At 51.9% G+C, this 10,495-nt stretch overlaps 2 long non-coding RNA genes across 2 annotated transcripts; both read left to right on the forward strand.

The window, feature by feature from the left end:
- Window positions 1-2,811: 2,811 nt before the first annotated feature.
- Window positions 2,812-3,901, forward strand: LOC116493874. The gene is made up of 3 exons (XR_004253809.1): window positions 2,812-3,300; window positions 3,569-3,622; window positions 3,723-3,901. It is a non-coding gene; the product is annotated as an uncharacterized LOC116493874 (long non-coding RNA).
- A 4,161-nt stretch (window positions 3,902-8,062) lies between these two features.
- On the forward strand, window positions 8,063-8,537 carry LOC116493875. Its single transcript, XR_004253810.1, has 3 exons — window positions 8,063-8,124; window positions 8,285-8,334; window positions 8,464-8,537. It is a non-coding gene; the product is annotated as an uncharacterized LOC116493875 (long non-coding RNA).
- The last annotated feature ends 1,958 nt before the right edge of the window (window positions 8,538-10,495 follow it).

Consider the following 10,495-nt stretch of genomic DNA (forward strand, 5'->3'; position numbering starts at 1 on the left):
GTGGGGGTCCGGTGGCGCCCTCTGCCGCCACCTGCTGGTGGGAAAGGGGTACTGTAGGCAGCCGGGGGGCGCGCATGCGCGGTGGGGGTCCGGTGGCGCCCCCTGCCGCCACCTGCTGGTGGTAAAGGGGTACTGCAGGCAGCCGGGGGGGCGCGCATGCGCGGTGACGCCCGCGTGCGCCCTCTACCGCCACCTGCTGGTGATATTCGAGTACTGCAGGCTGCCGGGCGCAACGAATGCGCCATGATGTCCGCGGGCTCCCTCTGCCGCCATCTGCTGGTGGAAAACGAGTACTGCAGGCGGCCGGGAGGCGCGCATAGCGCGGTGACGCCCGCGGGCGCCCTCTGCCGCCACCTGCTGGTGGGAAGCGAGTACTGCAGGCGGCCGGGGGACGCGCATGCGCCGTGGGGTCCGGTGGCGCCCTCCGCCGCCACCTGCTGGTGCAAGACGAATACTACAGGCAGCCGGGGGACGCGCATGCGCGTTGGCACCCGCGGGCGCCCTCTGCCGCCACCTGCTGGTTTTAATCGGGTACTGCAGGCGGCCGGGGGGCGCGCATGCGCGGTGGGGTCCGGTGGCGCCCCCTGCCGCCACCTGCTGGTGGTAAACGGGTACTGCAGGCAGCCGGGGGGCGCGCATGCGCAGTGACGCCCGCGTGCGCCCTCTACCGCCACCTGCTGTTGGGAAAAGGGTACTGCAGGCGGCCGAGGGGCGCGCATGCGCGGTGGCGCCGGCGGGCGCCCTCTTCCGCCACCTGCTGCTGTTATTCGGGTACTGCAGGCGCCCGGGGGCCGCGCATGCGCGGCGACGCCCGCGGGCGCCCTCTGCCGCCACCTGCTGATGGGAAAGGGGTACTGCAGGCGGCCGGGGGGGCGCGCATGCGCGGTGGCGCCGGCGGGCGCCCTCTGCCGCCACCTGCTGGTTTTAATCGGGTATTGCAGGCGGCCGGGGGGCGCGCATGCGCAGTGACGTCGGGGGCGCCCTCTGCCGCCACCTGCTGGTGGAGAGCGAGTACTGCAGGCGGCCGAGGGGCGCGCATGCGCGGTGGGGCCCAGGGGCGCCCTCTGCCGCCTCCTGCTGGTGGAAAACGAGTACTGCAGGCGGCCGTGCCTGCGCGACGTGCATGCGCGTTGCTTATTACGTCGTCGTTTTTTTTGATGTGTAATTTCCTACGCTCCTAGATTTATCTTCATATGTAAATCACACAGAATCACAGATCTTCTAGGTTGGAAGAGACCTCAAGATCATTGAGTCCAACCTCTGACCTAACACTAAAGTTTGAGCTAATTCCCGTGGAAAATATTTCATTTACTTTCTTGGTTGTATTGTCCTTTCTATGTTCAAAGCTGAGGCATAAATACGGTAAATTTTGCTTCTAGAAACACCCCAGTTCTTTTGTCTGCACTCTGCATGCTGTAAACTAGGGATAGGCACAAAAAAAACCAAATAAATAAATAAATAAATAAAAGAACACAGCTGCTGCTGCTCCTGCTCTCTTTCTTGTGGTTTGCCCCCTCCTCTTTCCCAGGTGATTGGGTTTGGGTGCTGGGCGGGGCCAAATGGTATAGGAGCCCCAGGCACGGCATCAGAGAGCTCCTTCTGCCCGGGCTGCTCTTTGGGGTCAGTGCTTTGTTGATGCTTCTGTTAGCTACATGCAGGGTTCTTTTGGTGGGTCAGGGTCTGGTACGATCTTTTAGAGGAAACCGATCTAGTAATATGTGCATTTATTGCTTGAAGCTCTTTGGAGGTAATTAATTGTTATAGCACATTTATGGATAGGATGTCAATGTTATTTTGTGCGTTTGCTTTGTTGTTCTAGGTCCCTCGTGATTTTTGCAGGGTTACAGGGCAGATGCCACCAGATCTACCCCTTTTGTTGTTTTTGGGTTTTTTTGATTTTTTTTTTCTTGATTTTTCTTTTTCTTTTTTGGAAGGGGGTTTGGGATTTGAGCGTCCTATTTTTTTCGGTTTGGGATTTGAGCATCTCAGTTTTGCGGGTTTGGGATTTGAGCGTCTTAATTTATTGGGTTAGGGGTTTTAGGCATAGGACTTCAGGGGTTTAGTGTGGTAAATAGTTTGGGTTAGGTCCGTAGGGGTTTCGAGGATGTTTAGGGATAGGGCTTGAGGCTTTTTTGTGTAAGGGCGGGAAGGGCTAGGGTTACAGTGAGTGCGGTTAAATGTAGTTCTCGAAAACTCGGCCTCTGATTGGCCGTGCTGGCTGTCCAGGGAATTCTGGTAGGTGTAGTTTTCCGGCACCAGGCTTCCGGTAGGCCGTGTTGACTGCCCAGAGCATGCCGGGAGATGTAGTTCTGGGACTCCGAACTTCCGGGAGGCCATGTTGGGTGCCCGGAGCATGCCGGGCAATGTAGTTCTGGGACTCCGGACCTCCGGGAGGCCATGTTGAGCGCCCAGAGCATGCCTGGAAATGAAGTTCTCGGGAACCAGGGTTGGGGTTAGGAACTAGGGCTGGGGCTAGGGTTAGAGTTTAGGGTGCGGGTTGGGGTTAGGGTTAGGGCTAGTGAATGCTGGTTCTCTGTGTTTGCAAATGACGGTGAGCGTGTTTAAACTAATTCTAGTTGAAGAAGTTTCAGTTACTTGCTTGGTGCCGCTATCAGTTCAACATTAAAAGCTGCAGCAAAAGCAAAAGGGGATTTTTGCTTCCAGAAACACCACAGGTCTCTTGTCTGCTCTCTGAATGTTTTTGAGATAAAACAGATTTTAAAAAACAAAGGAAAAAAAACAAAACAAAACAAAACACAGCTGCTTCTTTTGCTCTCTTCCTACTTTCATGTGCTTTGCCCCTCCCCTTTCCCAGGTGATTGGGTTTGGGTGCTGGGCGGGGCTAAATGCTATATGAGCCCCAGGCATGCCATCAGAGAGCTCCTTCTGCCTGGGCTGCTCTTTGGGGGCAGTGCTTTGTTTTTCCTTCTGTCCGTTGCAGGGTTGTTTAGGCAGGCTGGAGTCTATGGATTTCTGGATTTTAAGTGCTTGGAATTCACTTAGTAGAGGGATGTTTAGTAGGGGCTGCTGGCTCAGTTTGGGGCGCGGTTGTCACTGCAGTTATTTTCCTACAGCCAATAGAGTAAAATTCCAGTTTGCCTTTTAGAGGTGCTATAAGTGGGTAAAGAGAACAGATGGAAGCGTGTGCCACGTGGGGTAGGCAAGCGGCTGAGGTACAGGAGGGGATGAGAGTATGTGATTTTTTTCTGGGGATGAAATGGGCTCAATTTTGTTGGTGTATAATGTGTTCTGCTCCTAGATTTTTCTTTCAATGTGAAGAAAAGTTTGAGCTAATTCCAGGTAAGAAAGTTCCAGTTACTTGCTGGGTCGTATTGTCCTTTTAATATTCAAAGCTGCAGCAAAAGCGTGGGGATTGTTGCTTCTAGAAACACCCCAGTTTTCTTGTCTGCACTCTGCATGCCGTTGAGCTAAAGCAGACTAAAAAATAAATAAATACAGGAAACACACACACAAAAAACAACAATAACAAAAACAACAACAACAAAAAACCCACCATTGGCTGACTTGTTGTGAATGCAACGATCATTTAATCCCTTTGTTTTCCCAGGTGGTGTGGATGATACTGGTTGCAGTGTTGGAGCTTGGATTTGGAGAGGAACAGGTGAGCATAGTTGTATGTTGCATCAGCAGTAGTCAGCATTGTGGAGAAGGTGGGCATCATGACCGGCATGCTAGTGAATGCTGGTACTCTGTTTTTGCAGCTGATGATGAGCCTGGCAATTGACTAAGATGACAATCAGTGCCTGTGCGTTTCTTGAGGCGGAGGGAATTTACCATCCAGCAACCTGAGAGCTAAGTTGGGGGGCACCTGGTATTTGCATATCTGGGGTGGCTAATGGGAGCTGGGAGCCAGAGGAGCATGGTGCCTGCTGGCTGACTAGACTTGGTGCCACAGTGAGGGTGGTTCAGGCTGGGTCACGTTCAGGCTGCTTGTGGCTGGGTCACCAGGCTAATAGAAGCAGCGGGATTATTTTGTAGCGTGAGTGCGTGCGCCAGGCAGGACAGTTTCCTTCTGTTCGTCTGTCCTGTAGTGTTGCTTCTGCAGCGTCTGTTCTGTGCTTCTCAGGTCTTGATATCCTTCTAGCTTTTTACACTGGACTGACCAGACAGGGGACTTGGTAGCGGTGCTGAAGGGCCTCAGTGCTTGTTTTGTCATCGTGGCTCTGATCCGAGCACTTCTCGTCTTGCAGTCGCTGCTTGAAATGCAGTTCTGTTTCAGGTCTCGTGCATCATATTCGGTTTGAGATCACGTCTGTTTCCATCCTCACTCTTGCTGAAGTCATCTGGGCCGCATCAGGAGCTCCTGCTTGGGAATTGATTTCCTAAGCGTTGTCTTATGGGGTTTTCAGTCCCCATCCTTCTGGTCTGTTGTCTTGAAGGCAGGCTTTTTAGGCCTCCATCATCCCAGTTCTGGCAGTTGCTTCCAGTCGCGTGTCGTGACATTTGCGTCTCTCCTTGGGTCTGGTGCAGAGCACCTGTTCTGACTTGCTGTTGCCATAGGGCTTCCCTCTGGGGGGTCACTTTTTCTTGCGCCTTGTGTTGTGTGTTTTGTTTGTAGTGTTTGTGGCGTGCCTGTGTGTGTATGTGTTTGGTCTGGAGCTGTCCTGCCTGGCAGTTAGTGATGACAGCTAATGTGGCAGTGCATGGGTGTGCTAATACATTGTCTGGAGTGTTTTGGCAAAGACATCCGGTCTGCCTCTGGGCACGTACTGAAAGGCAGCTGGCACAGTCATCTCTGGTGGTTGGCAGATGTGGATTTGGGAGAGTATATCTGCTTGTGAGCAGCTGCTCGCATAAGTGCTTGAACGGTGTGCTTGAGGAGGTCTGTCGAATCTTGAAAGCTTACAGATAAGGGGTTTTGAAATGTTTATTCTTATTTCTTTCCTGTCCCCAGTAGAGTGTAAAACCTAGGAGGAACCTGTCACAGGAAAGAGCTCCTTCTGGAACTGTTCAGCACTGGGTAGGCAGCTCAGTGACAGGCTTGATCTACTTCTGAGGTGCTGAGGTAAGGGGGCTGCTGTTTTGAAATGATAACGTTGTAAACGGGGTCCCTTTTGTTGTGGAGGTATGGGTGCTAATGCTGGCAGCTGAATGATTGTCTTGTATCTGTTTTCAGTTGTTAAAACTGAAACACAGTGTACAACACGTAACTTGAGCATAGCTGCTTTCGGCAAGGTGAGCGATGAACAGATGTAGCAGGTACTTTACAGGTGCAGTTGTCACTGCAGTTACTTAACTACACAAAATACAGTAAAAATCCTGTTTATATTTCAGAGGTGTTGTAGCTGGCCTAAGAGAGCAGATGGAAGCATCTTCCTCGAGGGCAGGTGAGGGGGCCGAGGTAAGGGAGCAGATGAGAGTAACTGTCCTAGCTGTGCTGTGTCTTTGGATGCTGCTTCAGCCTATGCTTTTCTTTTTCTTTCACAGGTGTCTCGCACAGGCTCAGAGGGGCCAAGCTGCACTCTGAAGAGCAGCACGGGAAGGGCGGGCTGTTTGTGAGCTGGATTGGAGCAGAACTGCCAAGTAGCACAAGGTGACTGCGAAGGGTATCCATCTTGCTTTGCAGGTGCCATGGCAGGCTCTCCACAGAAGCGGTTGAGGATTTGAGAAGAGGTTGCAGATCATCGAGGAGCGACACGTGCAGGGATGGCTTGAAAACGGTATGGCTGCTTTCTCTTCTGTTTATCAGGTGTCCCAGGCAATGTGGGCTGTGATGTTAGTGTTTAGAGTCGGAACAAATCAGGTGCTGATGGCGGCCTTCTTTGGTAGGCAAAGAGGTGCCCGAAGCCCTGTCCTGTGTAGCCTGAGCAGTCCTCGCTGAGGATGAAGCTTGCTTTCCAGCAGTTCCCAAAACTGTGTTGAATCTGAAATGCTGCGTCTGTGTTTGGTTTGGGGTTGTACCTTGGTGAGTGTAGGGATGGGTTTTAAGTGGGTGCAGCGGAGGGCCTGGCCCCAGTGTCCTGTAGTGTGTTTTGACCCATGAGCATAGCCTTTTGGATCTCAGCCTACTGAAGTAAGTGATTTTTCCTTTGAGTGGTACGGAATTGATTTTTTTTTTTTGGCTTATAATCAGTTCTGCTCCTAGATTTTTCTTTCTACGTAAATATAAGATACGAAGAAAAAGAAAAGTTACGTTGTTTTTGGGAAACCGTGGGGTAGGGTTCCTTGACCACATAAGTGTAGTAGTGCTTAGAGAGTGAGCAGGGTCACCTCCTTCATCTCTAGAGAATAAGTCTGTTCGGGCCCATTTCGGCGCGGCGCCGCCCGGGCCCATTTCGGCGCGGCGCCGCCCGGGCCCATTTCGGCGCGGCGCCGCCCGGGCCCATTTCGGCGCGGCGCCGCCCGGGCCCATTTCGGCGCGGCGCCGCCCGGGCCCATTTCGGCGCGGCGCCGCCCGGGCCCATTTCGGCGCGGCGCCGCCCGGGCCCATTTCGGCGCGGCGCCGCCCGGGCCCATTTCGGCGCGGCGCCGCCCGGGCCCATTTCGGCGCGGCGCCGCCCGGGCCCATTTCGGCGCGGCGCCGCCCGGGCCCATTTCGGCGCGGCGCCGCCCGGGCCCATTTCGGCGCGGCGCCGCCCGGGCCCATTTCGGCGCGGCGCCGCCCGGGCCCATTTCGGCGCGGCGCCGCCCGGGCCCATTTCGGCGCGGCGCCGCCCGGGCCCATTTCGGCGCGGCGCCGCCCGGGCCCATTTCGGCGCGGCGCCGCCCGGGCCCATTTCGGCGCGGCGCCGCCCGGGCCCATTTTCTCAGTTGGAGCTACTGAGCAGGTGAGTAAAAGGAGCTGGGAACAGAGAGGTGTTGCACAATGATATGTTGCATCAGTAGTAGTGAGCGTTGTGCAGGAGGTGGGTATTAGCTCTGGCATGCTAGTGAATGCTGGTTCTCTGTTTTTGCAAGTGATAATGAACATGTTTGATGTAATTCCATTTGAAAAAGTTCCAGTTACTTGACTGGTTGTCTTGTCCTTTCAATATTCAAAGCTGCAGCAAAAGCATGGGGATTGTTGCTTCTAGAAACACACCAGGTCTCTTGTCTGTTCTCTGCATGTTGTTCAGGTAAAGCAGATTTAAAAAAAAGCAAGAAACAAAAAAAAAATAAGAACAAAAAAACAGCTACTGCTGCTCCTACTTGCTTGTGCTTTGTCCCTCCCCTTTTCCAGGTGATTGGGTTTGGATTTTGGGCGGGGCCAAATGGTATATGAGCCCCAGGCATGACATCAGAGTGCTCCTTCTGCCTGGGCTGCTCTTTGGGGTAAGTGTTTTGGTTTCTTTCAGTCAGTTTCAGGGTTCTCTAGGCAGGCTGGAGTCTATGGATTTCAGGATTTCTAAGTGCTTGGAATTCACTTAATAGAGGGATATTTAGTAGAGGTTGCTGGCTCACTATTTTTTGGGATGGTTGTATAGTCTTCTGTTTTTGAGCTTTATTTTAATCTCTAGATGTATAAACCGACTTGTATAATTTTCCAGAGAAGTAAAGCCAGCTTCATTTCATGCTACATGTGCCTTGGCAGTGTAGATGCAGCATTACCAAGAGCCTGATCAGGGTTGTATCAGAGTCTGCTCTTTCCTCTGCAAAGGGTAAGTCTGTGATTACCCCTGACAGGGCTGCTGTGTGTGCACGTCTTTTTGGCATTTGTGGACCTCAGCTGTTTTTTTTTTTTTTTTTTTTGCGTGCGTGTATGTTCTAAGGTTTTGTTTTTTTATTGAGGGGCAAATAGTGTGTTTGCTGAGCGTGGTTGGCAGGAGGAGGTGGGGAGCTGCTCAGGACTAGTAGGTTTGGTTTCTTGGAGTGAGCGGCAGCCTTCCTGTGCGATGCGACTGATTGTTGGGTGGGAACGTTCTAGCGTGTGTGTCTTAGCCATTGTAGCTTCTGTAGTGTGTGTTGTGTGGCCCGGGCAGAGTTTGCTGTGGCGCTGTGAGCGAAGAATCTGAGTTAGAGCTGGTGAGCAGCTGAAGTACCGGAGCTGGGAAGAGAGATGTATTGCAGCAGGTACGCTGTGGCTGTGAGGTGCCTCAGAGTGTGCGTTGCTCTTGTGTCTGCAGGTGCTTTGTGCAGTCGTGGACAGGGAAGGGAAATCCTCGTGTCACGAAGCTCTGAGGGAAGGTGAGTATAGTCAGCCTGGTCATCCCTTATCCGATGCGAAGGGAAGACGCTCAGGTTTTTCCCTGTGAGCGTCCGAGGTGAGGCGGTTTGGGATAGAGGAGCAGTGTGGCAGGTGTGTGCTTGCAAGCACAGTGGTCATTGTGTCCTTTTGTGTTCCCAGGTGGTGTGGGTGATGCTGGCCGCTCCTTTCAAGCTTGGACCTAATTGCAGGTACAGAGGCAAGTGGCCTGCTGTTTTGAAGGATAAAACTAAAGATGGGGTCCCTTTTGTTGTTGAGGGATGGGTGCTACTTCTGTCAGCTGAATGTTTATCTTCTGCCTGTGTTTTTCCTTTGTTCAGGGTGAAACGCAGTGCGCAGTGCAGGACGTCTTGACCCGAGCTGCCTCTGCAGTGACTCTGGTGCGTGATGAGCAGAGGTAACTGTTGTTTTTGGGGTGCGGTTGTCACTGCAGTTATTTTCCTACATCCAATAGAGTAAAATTCCAGTTTGTCTTTTAGAGGTGCTATAAGTGGGTAAAGAGAACAGATGGAAGCATGTGCCACGTGGGGCAGGCAAGCGGCTGAGGTACAGGAGGGGATGAGAGTATGTGATTTTTTCGTGGGGGTGGAATGGAATTAATTTTGTTGGTGTGTAATCTGTTCTGCTCCTAGATTTGCCTTTCTGTGTAAATAAAAGTTTGAGCTAATTCCAGTTAAGAAAGTTCCAGTTACTTGCTGGGTCGTATTGTCCTTTTAATATTCGAAGCTGCAGCAAAAGCATGGGGATTGTTGCTTCTAGAAACACACCAGGTCTCTTGTATGCACTCTGCATGTTGTTCACGTAAAGCAGATCTTATAAAAGCAAACAAAAAAATAAAAACCAGCTGCTGCTGCTCCTGCTCTCTTTCTACTTCCTTGTGCTTTGTCCCTCCCCTTTTCCAGGAGATTTGGTTTGGGTGCTGGGCGGGACCAAAAGGTATATGAGCCCCAAGTATGCCATAAGAGTTAATTCTGCCTGGGCTGCTCTTTAGGGTAAGTGTTTTGATTTTCCTTCAGTCAGTTGCAGGGTTTTCTAGGCAGGTTGGAGTCTATGGATTTCTGGATTTCTAAGTACTTGGAATTCACTTAATAGAGGGATATTTAGTAGAAGCTGCTGGCTCACTTTTTTTTGGGGTGCTGGGATTTGCTCCTGGTTTTGAGCTATGTTTTAATCTCTAGATGAATCAACCCACTTGTGTAACTCTCCAAAGAACTAAAACCAGCTTCATTACATACTACAAGAGGCTTGACCACATTGGTGCAGTATTACCAAGAGACTAAGCAGGGTCACCTTTTTCGTCTGCAAAGATTGTCTGTGATTACCCCTGCTGGGGCTGCTATGCATGGCCATCTGGCATTTTTGGACTTCAGGGTGTTTTTTTTATTTGTCTAGCTCTTGTCTCTGTGTTTGAGTTCTCTGCAAGGACCTGCACTGTTTGCTTCTCCATTGTGGTTGTGACCTTCTCTCTTTGTTTCTTGTAGCTCAGGGCATAGGCACGGGAACTTGAACGAAGCATGAGGGTGAGTGGACAGCAGTGGGGGCCCAGAATTGTTCGGTGGACTGTGTTAGTCTGCATCACCTGTTGGGCCGACTTTGCAAGCGCCTTGCGACAGCAGAGTACGTCTCCTGCCACATTTCTGAGATGTGCCAGACGTCAGCAGTTCTAGTTCCTGAAATGCTGGAGCTGCTCGGAGCACAAGAGGAGCTGGGAGCGCGATGCATCTCCTTGGGATGTTAGGTGAGCATAGCGGTGGTACTGGGTTGGGCCATGTGGCTCTGGGGCTTCTTGGCTGTTGCAGTAGGGGAGGAAAGGAGTGGGTATAGACTGTTTTGTGGATTGTCAGGTTTCTGTTCTTGGTCTAAGCCCCGTGACCTTGGCTCAGCACAGTGAATGGAAGCTTGAAGCCTGGATCGGGAAGGTGAGTGGAGAAAAGTTGGAAAACGGGTATTGTTTTTGGTGTAGCAGTCTATTGGTGCACCTCTGGGTGACTCCTCTTTTCCTGTTACGAAGAAGGTACTGGGAACATCCTGGCTGGCCTCTGTGGTCCACACTGAGGAAGGATTTTGAGCCCTGAGAACTAAGTTGAGGGAGAAATACTGTATGTTGGGGAGTGGTTGGCAGGGGGAGGTGGGGAGTTGTTTAAAGGTTGTCTATCAGATTTCAGTAGCGGAGCAGGTCAGTTGTCTACTGTTTTGTTTCTGAGGAGGTTGTTTCACTGGAAGAAGTTTGGCCTGTGTGCTGGTGCCTAATGGTACTTTATTTCTGCAGGTGAAGAAGAGCCTTGTGCCTGAAGCAATGTCCTGGCTAGCCTTTGTGTTCCTTGGTGAGGATGGAACCAGCCTCCCAGCATT

This window comes from Aythya fuligula, chromosome 12 (assembly GCF_009819795.1).
Source record: "Aythya fuligula isolate bAytFul2 chromosome 12, bAytFul2.pri, whole genome shotgun sequence".
Classification (NCBI taxonomy): Eukaryota; Metazoa; Chordata; class Aves; order Anseriformes; family Anatidae; genus Aythya; species Aythya fuligula.